Here is an 11,233-nt window from a genome sequence, read left to right as displayed (position 1 = left end):
GCGAATATGCTAGGTTACGTATTAATTAAAATGTGGGTCCCACTGAAATTTGGGTCCAAAGTCGACACATTTCATACCATTTTCTAACAAACTACACTGTCAACAATCGACATTCTTGAAGGCAAACGTACTTCTACATCTCTACCACAAACAATTATTACAATAAGTACAAGATAAAAATCGTTGAATATTACTTAAAACACACAAATTAAGGAGATCGTTATGAAATGTTAGATGTTAAAATATGATACATCACCACCCAACAGACCATAATTTAGCTTGATAAACTGAATTTATAAATAAATAGCTCAAATAGAAATAAACAATTCGATAGATGTCCTCTGGCATTAATACTGATAACTAAAAACAACTAGCAAGCTCTATTTTTAAACCTCAATTTCAACTACACTAGTATCTTGTTTTCTACTTGTCAATTGCACATGTGGTTAAGAACTATGTTTCCATTGCTTTCAGCTCCCCTTGAACTCAAAATGATGCTAAAAAACTATGCTCAATTCGATTACTGAAGGAAATGAAGAAACAATGTCAAGAACTTTTAACTAAAAGTTATAACTGGAAAACTTTGAAAAATGGTCATGAACCGGTTGATTAAAAAAGAATAAGAAAAGAATAAGATCACAGGGAAAAAGAGATAGTTAGTAAAAAGTTTTGGATCGCCAAGCGGAGCATCGAATTCTGTGAAAAAGGAATAATTTTCAATCACTTTACTTCTTCCATCGCTGCTATATTGTATATGAAAGTTCAGGGAATCTTCTACAACCACTTGAAAATTCATGGGAATGTTTTACTATGTCGAATTCAAGTTTTAGCATTACCAAGTTTACGTTCCAATTTACCGTTTGACCTTACGTGCGGAATTAATATAATTAATTGTAAAAAGTTACAAATTAATTATTGTTTAGGTGATTAAACATACACATCCAATTAAGCCTATGTTGAATTGTCGATTTACGTAAAGTAAATAAAACAGTAACAACACCAACTCACAATATGATGACGGAGAAACCCCAACGTGGATAAAATTTCGGGACCAAGCCAGTAGTTTCCACTATACCAATCTAGCTAGTACAAGTTTTGCCAAACTTTGTACCAAGTCAGACTCGTTGTTCCAGTCTCACGATCTACTGTCGTAGATACTGCTAGTCTCCTGCTAGCTTCCCGATCTACCTCCTGCAACCCAATCTGCTGTCCAATACAGCCTCCTGGTCTCTAGCTGATTGTATCACCAAGTAGAATTTGAAGAACCTCCTGTCCTTGTTCAGTTCATGCGCTTGTCGTCCACCTCTCTCAACTTCCTCAACAAATGAAGAAGTCCAGGTATTTTGTCTTCACAAATAGTGATGTTTTCCCCAACAATGGATTGCCTGAATCACAAGGTGTTTATGGATGAATTCCTTGTTCAGTTCTGCCTTGGATCACTTGAGAGAATATTGAAGATGATATCTATGTAAAGCACAATATGGCAAACCTCTCTTTCACATTCACGGCCTTTGTATTTATAGTTGGGGGCAATTAGGAGTCCTAAGCGGTGTCAAACTTTCCAGAAATCAAAAATACGATTTTCCATATAACACTGTGACTCGAGCGAACATCGAACGGCGAGTGAGCGATGACCATTCTACTTCCTCTCGCTCGAGCGGTGGTTGGGCGAACAGCTAGCGAACTTTCGGCACTGCGACCTTGATTTGAACCAAACACTCAAACCCTAGTCCCTACCATCTAGCTTTGCTAATTTGTACCCTAAGTCCCTGACTTTTATAACATTGTACAATTGAGTCTTTGACTTTTACAAATTTACAATTTAGTCCTTTTGTCTACAAAATCGCCAATTACACCTTTAGACCTAACAAACTCCCCCTTTGGTATTTTGTGATAAAACTTTACAAATGAAGTCAGGACAATAAAAAATAAGTCAGGACTTGACAACCAAAAACTAAACTACCCAGTAAACCCAATCACTGAGTTTTGCATTCCTTCGTGTGCCTGTTTCCTGAAATCCACAAACTCATATACCCAGTGTAAAAACACGTGATACAGGAAATATAAAAATTAATTAAAGCTCTTAATCACAAATCAACATAACAGTTTGAGACGTGATATTGATGCCAATCAAAACACCAACCAAGACACTAACACCACTAAATATCAAAACTCAAACAGATGGATGTGATATGGAATGCAATGCAACCCTCCCTCTTACTGCAAGCTTTCATGTTTTTATGCAGTAGGTAAATGTATCTATGTCTCTCCCTAACGATCCCTAGGTATAGCAATACACTGCAAGTGATAACAATCAATGATGTCATGTGCATACATATGCAGTTGCTCTCCTATGTGTATGCTCAATCATTATTATTTTTCTCCCTCAGTTATACATTTCTCTCCCCCTTTTTGTCACAAATGCTGAATGGACATACATTAAGGTCAAGTCAAGCAATAACACATAATAATCAAAAAATGCAATTGATAGCATGCAAAAGCAAAATCAACAAGTAGTATAGTTCAGTCCATAATGGAGTAATAATATAAGTGACTCATGTGTGTAAAGTGTCACTGATCCAATGCAAGCAGGACTCCAAACCTTAATTTTGTGAGAAAGGACATGCCATAATAAATATGTTCTCTTACTAATGAGAGGCAAATCATGTAACGTGTAGTAGGACCTATACTTATTATTTTTACTTATCTCCTCCTTACTATGAGCTTATTTGTTTTTCAATTTTTCAAAGTATTTCAGTTCATCATATTTTTATATTTTTCTCATTTCTCCAGCTCATTAATTTTTCATCTTAAGTGCAGGTTCTTCTCCATTAGGCGACTAAGATGATCCTTGTAGTGAGCTTTAGGCCAGTTAACCCAAGTCAGTTGACCATAGGCACTAGGTTTTAAAAGACTCCGCAGGCTTAATTGCTCGAGTAAAATAGGCCTCGAAGAAGAACATTAAGATATGAGCATTTAAAATTGGGGGGAAATTTTTGGGTTAAGGTCTATAGAAATTGGTCAATTCATGTTCAAAGTCACCCCATCAACATGTGATAGCCATCCCAAATCTCACATACGCTGTAGCGTCCCACTAACAAATTCATAGTGTGTGTAGTGCAGATGGTACATGAAGAAACTTATACATATTAATCCAACTAAACCTAACCAAGCAATGGAAATTATTTTACAGCTTATCAATTTTAGCTCCTACATGATACAACGTGCAAGCTCTAAGACATGTGTCATGCTGTAGAAATTTTCATAACCAACTATTTTTGTCTTTTTCAATTTTTCAATGTTTTTGTGTTTTTTGTTTTTCCTAAAATGAATGCTCCACACACAAAATAAAATAAAGTCAAGCACAGCATGCGCCAAAACTCGTAGGTGAAAATGCACATGCATGAAAAATAAAAAAACAAAAGCAAACAATATACATGTGATGCATGCAACAACTATATATCAATTAAGAGCCAAGTATACATCAAAAATACCTAATCAAATAGGTATATAAGTGTTCTTTCCTTTAAGAGCACCACGATCTCTAACCAAATTTGGGAGGTCGCTTTTCTTCACCCAAACTTGTCTAGAGCGAGAATTGTTTCCAGACAACTGTGTCACCAATTGAGTCAAACGATTCACTTTATCAGTAAGGAATCCAATCTGACCAACAGACACTTGATTTTTGTTCTTTTTCAAGCTCAAATCTTTCCTATTATTCAGGTAATGATAACACGTAGGGCGGATGTGACCTAACTCTCCATAGTGAAAACATGTAGGGATAAACCTAGGACCTGTGATATGGTTACGTTGATTTCTATTCCTAGGCTGATGGGTCCTACGACGTCTGGTTGACCTACGTCCTGAAGTTCCCACAACATTTGATATGGGGTTAGTCACAATGTTTGGCTGGTCAGTAGCACGAACAAAGGTGGTCTGTGATGTACTAGCAACATTCAGATCAAAACCTAGACCTCCCTTATCACCAGCCAACTTGTCTATTCCTAGAATATTATCTAGCCTTTTAGAACTGTTAGAAAAGACAAGTAACTGAGACCTAGAAAACTCTAGGTCACTCTCAAAGTGTTTAACCTAAATAGCTAAGGTCTCATTCACAATGGTCAGCTCACTTACTCTCTTAGAGGACATCTCATTCTTATTGGTGAGATCACTAACACGGGCCTCTAACTATTCATTCTCTAGCTTAAGCTCTTTCACTTTCTTGTTCATTTCCTGGTTAGTGGCAAGATCTTGAGGCTTTCCTCATATATCCTATCATAGGCTGTTTCTAGATCTTTCACACTTCCACTCTCATCACCAGAGTCTTCACTACTATCTAAGTCATCTATCCTTTCACTTTCCTAATCTGATCCACTTTTACCCTTAGCAACGAAGGCCACATATTTTTCACTCTCCTCACGAGTAGATTTTTCACTCTGATTTTTCGAGCTAGACTCATCATTAGTGAGAGTAGTATTCATAGCATTCTCTTCAAATCTCTTAGCACTAGGGCACTCATTTCTCACATGATCGAAATCGCAATAGTTATGGCATCTCACGGATTTAGATTTCTTCCTAAATTCACTCGGGCCACCTCTTTGTCTCTCTTGAGGCTTCTTCTTATTCCTAAACATTTTTTGAAATTTTTTAGTTAGGTAGGCCATCTCCTCATCATTGGGTGAATTAGAATCAAAAGATTCCATCCGGATATTCCTAGCGATTTTTAAGGCTATGGATTTTTCCTTAGCTGGATTGTCTAAGGTCAATTCATAGGTCTGGAGGGATCCAACTAACTCCTCTACCTTGATAGTGTCTATGTCCTTACTCTCCTCAATTGTCATGACTTTAGGCCTAAAACGCTTAGGTAAGGATCTAAGAATTTTTCTCACTATCTTAGGCTCAGAGATTTTCTCACCTAGATTGAAGGACGAATTTACTATGCCATTTAAGCTCGCATAAAAGGCATCAAATATCTCATCGTCTCTCATTCTTATCTCTTCAAACCTAGTGGCCAACATCTACAGCTTAGAACTCTTAACTGCCCGAGTTCCCTCATGTGTGGTTTCTAAAATATCCCATTGCTACCTCACACATGGACACTCTCATAAGCTCCTCGGGAGAAACTGCCGTAAATAGGGTATGGAGGCTTTGTTATTTAAATTACAGCTATCCAATTGAGCTCTAGTCTAGTTCTCGACAGGGGTGGGAATGATTACACCATTTATTGTGGTACTAGGGGTTGACTAACCATTTACCACAATCTGTCAAACACGCTCATCTAAGGATTTCAAAAACGCCCTCATTCTCACCTTCTAATACGCATAATTGTTTCCATCAAAGTAGGGTGGCACATTTAATGACATACTCATCTAGACTAATGTAAGGTCAGGACTCGCACTTAGGCTCTGATACCACTTGAAAGTTTAGGGAACGTTCTACAATCACTTGAAAATTCACGAGAATGCTTTACTATGTCAAATTCAAATTCAAATTTTAGCGTTACCAAGTTTACGTTCCAATTTACCGTTTGACCTTACTTGCAAAATTAATACAATTAATTGTAACAAGTCACAAATTAATTGTTGTCTAGGTGATTAAACATACACGTCCAATTAAGCCTATGTTGAATTGTCGATTCGCGCAAAGTAAATAAAACAATAACAACACCAACTAACAATATGATGACGGAGAAAGCCCAACGTGAGTAAAACTCCGGGACCAAGCCTGTTGTTTCCACTATACCAATCCAGCTAGTACAAGTTATGTCAAACTCCGTACCAAGTCAGACTCGCTGTTCCAGTCTCACGATCTACTGTCGTAGATACTGCTAGTCTCCTGCTAGCTTTCCGATCTACCTCCTACAACCCAATCTGTTGTCCAATACAGCCTCTTGGTCTCTAGCTGATTGTATTACCAAGTGAAATTTCAAGAACCTCCGGTTCTTGTCCAATTCCTACAATTGTCGTCCACCTCTCTCAATTTCCCAATGAGAGAGTCCCTTTCTCAACAGATGAAGCAGTCCAGATGTTCCGTCTTCACAAATAGTGATTTTTCCTCAATAGTGGATTGCCCGGATCACAAGGTGTTTATGGATAAATTCCTTGTTCAGTTTTGCCTTGGATCACTTGAGAGAATATTGAAGATAATATCTATATAAAGCACAATATGACAAATCTCTCTTTCACGTTCATGGCCTTTGTATTTATAGTTGAGGGCAATTAAGAGTCCTAGGCCGTGTCAAACTTTCTAGAAATCGAAAATACAATTTTCCATATAACACCGTTGCTCGAGCGAAAAACGAGCGACGCCACTTTGCTCGAGCGAACATCGAGCGACGACCATTTTGCTTCCTCTAGCTCGAGCGGTGGCAAGGCGAGCAGTTAGCGAACTTTCGGCGCCGCGACCTTGATTTGAACCAAACATTCAAACCCTAGTCCCTACCATCTAGCTTTGCTAAATTGTAGCCTAAGTCCCTGACTTTTATAACATTGTACAATTGAGTCCCTTACTTTTACAAATTTACAATTTAGTCCTTTTGTCCACAGAATCACCAATTATACCTTTAGACCTAACCGTATATACTCAAGACAATAATATCTTCTATGAGCCATGATTAATGCGTGCAGGATCATGAACAATGAGAATTGAATCAAGAACACATTCAAGAAGAATCCACATGATACAATTCCGCTAAATATAAAACTGCAGATTATACACCTCAAACACAAACACAATTAATCTCAAAATGATTGAAGGAAAAAAATGAGATCACAAAGCGCAATAATTGAATCAAGAACATAATAAAGAACTCATATGACATGTATACAGTTCAAGATTATATGCCATGAGAACAAATGAAAAACATAACTAATCACAAATGAAACAAACCAAAATAATAATAATAATAATAATAATAATAATAATAATAATAATAATAAAGTTAAGATCTTCAAAATCATGAATCCAACTGACCTGTGCTAGATTGAAGAAGCAAATGCATCAATACTAAACTTCCATTTCCGTGCATTCTATAAATATATTTGCAATCCAATTGACACCCACATTGTGGCACTTTTAGAAATTATTAATCATAAAATCAACAGATGCAATCCTAGCGTACAATTCAAGATCATCCCCATACGCACTTCTCAAAACCTCCACAAGTAATATATTCTAGGAACCATGATTAGTTGCCCGGTGACGAACAATTTGATCCAAAAATTTAAGCTATTAAAGGGAGGACACTTGTATTCATTTAAATCTTGTCTTTTAACAACCAGGATCATGAACAACATGAATTGCAACTTGAACGCTATTGAATTTCATCATTTTGTAAGGGTAATTTAGTCTTGTACATTCTTAACTGTGTATATATATGTTGATAGTCTGTACAGAAGCTCTAGAATTTTCAGTTGAAGAAATGCAATTGTGATTCCCACCATTTTTTCTCTTCGGTCTCTCTCTATTCTTCATCATGGTATCAGAGTATTAAATCTTCCACAAACAAATGGAGACGAATTCAAGCAATCTAGCAGAGATCCAAACTGAATTTGATCAAGCTAACACATCAATAGATCCGGCTGACAAGGAAGAGGCTACTGGAGATGCAATCGCACTTGTGAATCGATTGATCTTCGATCCAAATAGCCCCTACTACGTGCATTGTGGTGATAACACTGGAATGCAGCTTGTTTCAGTTATGCTTACTGAGGATAATTACGCGACATGGAGTCGTGCTGTGATTATGGCACTCAGTGTGAAGAATAAAGAGGGATTTATTGATGGATCGATCGTGAAACCGCCTCAGGATAATCCTCTTTACAGTGCTTGGAGGAGATGTAATCATGTGGTATCATCTTGGATTATCAATTCTATCCCAAAGGAACTCTATCAGAGTGCGATGCACAAAGATTCAGCTAGTGAGATTTGGATCGAACTTAAAGATCGCTATAGCCAAGGTAATAGCCCTAGAATCTATGAGATTAAGAAACAGACTGCCTCCATTTCTCAGGGAAACAATTCTGTAAACTCGTACTTCAATAGGCTCAAAGGACTTTGGGAAGAGCTTGACAATTATAGGCCAAGTACTAATAATGTTGATTACAAATCTGAGGATCAAATCATGCAGTTTTTAATGGGACTAGATGATCAATTTTCAAACGTGAGGAGTCAAATTTGTTGATGGATCCAATGCCTTCACTTAATAAAGTGATTGCTCTAATTTTACAAGATGAAAGGCAAAAAGAGATAGTTGCTAAGAAGGAGCAGAGTTTCGATGCTGCTGCTTTTGCTGGAAGAATTGCTCGTGGCTCGTTTGGTAATCAACGAGCGAATTCTCTTAATCATCTACAAAGGAAGGACAAACCTATGTACAACCACTATGGAATGATTGGACACCTTAAAAGCAAATGCTACAAGTTGGTTGGCTATCCTCCAGGACATAGGCTAGCCAAAGGAAAGATTCCAGTTGTAATACTGTTGGTTCATCATCTCATAATTTCAGTCCAGAAGCCATCAGGTCATTATCAAACATCACCATTACTCCAGGACAATGCCAACAAATTCATGCCATGCTGGCTCCATAGCTGAAAGGGAAAAATGCTAGTAGCAACTAGCAGCCTCCAAAACCGACTCCTTCACCTCACCAGGTGCCAGAGGCTTTTGCCTTCTCAGGTAATCAATTGTGTATTAATGAATCCATAATGGCAGACAAATGGATTCTGGACACAAGGGCTTCAGAGAATATGGTTTGCTCAGTTGAACATCTGGCCGTGGTGAATGCAAGAATTAAAGCCTCTGTCAAACTGCCCAATGGTGACACTGTTGTTGTTACACACATTGGGACAGTAAAGTTGTGTGATAATTTAACCTTGACGAATGTTCTAGTAGTGCCATTTTTTCATTTTAATTTGATCTTTGCTAGTAAGCTAATAACTCATCACAATTGCTTCAAGGTCCTAATCCATCACTACTATTTCATTCAGGATCTTTCAACATGGAGGACGATTGGGATATGTAGGCTTGAGGATGGGTTATACCACCTTCAACATGCTGAGTACCAGTGCAATGATCAATTTCCAAATCTTCATCAACAATTTCTCTCAATCCCAGCTACTTCTTTTAATACTAATTCAGATTTACAATGTAATAAATCAGCTTCTGTTGTTTGTAACTCAACCAGCAGCATTGATGTTCAAAATAGAATTGATATCTGGCATTGTCGTTAAGGGCATATCCCTATTTCAAAATTGGCTTTCTTACACAAGGTTGTTCCAACCATCACATTTTATAAAAACTTACATTGTTCCATTTGCCCTTTGGCCATACAACATAAACTGCCTTTTCCCAATAGTGAAACAAGATCATCAAATATCTTTGATCTCATCCATTGCGATATCTGGGGATCGTTCTCTGTTTCTTCCTTAGATGGTTCTAAGTATTTTTTAACTATTGTCGATGACTTTAGCAGAGTACCATGGACATTTTCATGCGTGAGAAGTCCAAAGTTAAGTCCATTATTCAGTTTTTCTATCACTTAGTACAAACACAATTTCGATGCAACATAAAAATCATTCGATCTGACAATGGAATGGAATTCAACTTACCTGATTTCTATCATGATAAAGGTATTATTCATCAACAAAGCTGTGTAGAAACACCACAGCAAAACAACGTGGTTGAGCGTAAACATCAGCACATACTTAACACTACTAGAGCCCTTAAGTTCCAAGCCAACTTGCCTCATCGATTTTTGGGTGATTGCATTCTTTCTGCCACACACCTCATCAATCGTATTCCTACTTCAGTTATTGGGAATAAGTCTCCCTATGAGATGTTTTATCATGTCAAGCCTTCGTACAATCATCTTAAAGTGTTTAGCTGTCTTTGTTATCTTCCACCTTAAAAAGGAACCATACAAAGTTTGATTCTAGAGCCATACCTTGCATTTTCCTTGGTTATCCTTACGGTATGAAAGCTTATAAACTATACAATCTTCAGACACATACGACATTCATTTCAAGGGATGCGGTGTTTCATGAACTTATCTTTCTTTATCATCATCCCACATTCATCAATTCCAATTTCACATCCAACACGTCATCTTATCCTATTGAACCAATCTTTCCAGCTTCGTTTCACTCACACTCTGATGATACTTTATTAGATCATCTGTTTTCTTCACAATCTTCTATTCATGGGGATTCTTCAAAAACTTCACACTCTAATGGTGATACTATCATCCAATCTACCTCCCCCTCTACTTCAGATAGTACTTACCCATAGAACATCTCCCCCACCTCAGACATTCCACAACCTGCTACTTCACCTCCTTTCACTCAGAGATCCAACAAACTCAAGAAAGCTCCCTCTTATCTTCATGATTATCATTGCAGCATGGTGTCTCAGATTCATTCATCTCAATCAAATTCCATGGTGAATGGTTCTGGATCACAGTATCCCATCTCAGATTACTTAGACTATGGGAAACTATCTTGTTCTCACAAGCAGTATGTGCTAGCGTTGTCTAACATTCATGAGCCTCGGTCCTTTGTTGAGGCAGCTTGCAATCCAGATTGGTGCAAAGCCATAGACAATGAATATCAAGCACTTGTAGCCAACAATACCTGGTCCATTGTTCCTTTACCTGTCCATAAGACCTCAATGGCTTGCAGGTGGGTTTACAAAGTGAAGCTTAAGTCAAATGGCACTAAAGAAAGGAAAAAAAGCCAGGCTAGTGGCCAAAGGGTTCACTCGGCAAGCTGGCTTAGATTATGAGGAAACATTTTCACCGGTAGCCAAGTTAGTCACGGTGAAAATGCTACTTGCTGTTGTTGCTCACAAGAACTGGCATTTGCATCAAATTGACATTAATAACGCCTTTCTTCATGGTGAATTGAAGGAAGAGGTGTACATATTGATGCCTCCAGGCTATGTACATTAGGGGGCGAACGGTGAAAAGTTGGTTTGTAAATTGCATAAGTCCATTTATGGACTTAAGCAGGTATCCAGACAGTGGAATACTAATCTGTCTTCATACATTACTTCACAGGGCTTCAAGCAATCCAAGTCTGATTACTCTTTATTTAGCAAATAGGAGGGTTGTTCATTTACCGTACTTCTCATCTATGTGGGTGATATTATTGCTGGAGGGAATGATCTAAGTTACAGTGAGGAGTTTAAGAGGGGTTTTAATGAGAAGTTTAAACCAAAAGATTTGGGGGTCCTAAAGTTT

This window comes from Olea europaea, chromosome 1, assembly GCF_002742605.1.
Source record: "Olea europaea var. sylvestris chromosome 1, O_europaea_v1, whole genome shotgun sequence".
Lineage (NCBI taxonomy): Eukaryota > Viridiplantae > Streptophyta > Magnoliopsida > Lamiales > Oleaceae > Olea > Olea europaea.
The sequence above is the reverse complement of the archived record's forward strand: the minus strand, read 5'-3'. Positions refer to the sequence as shown.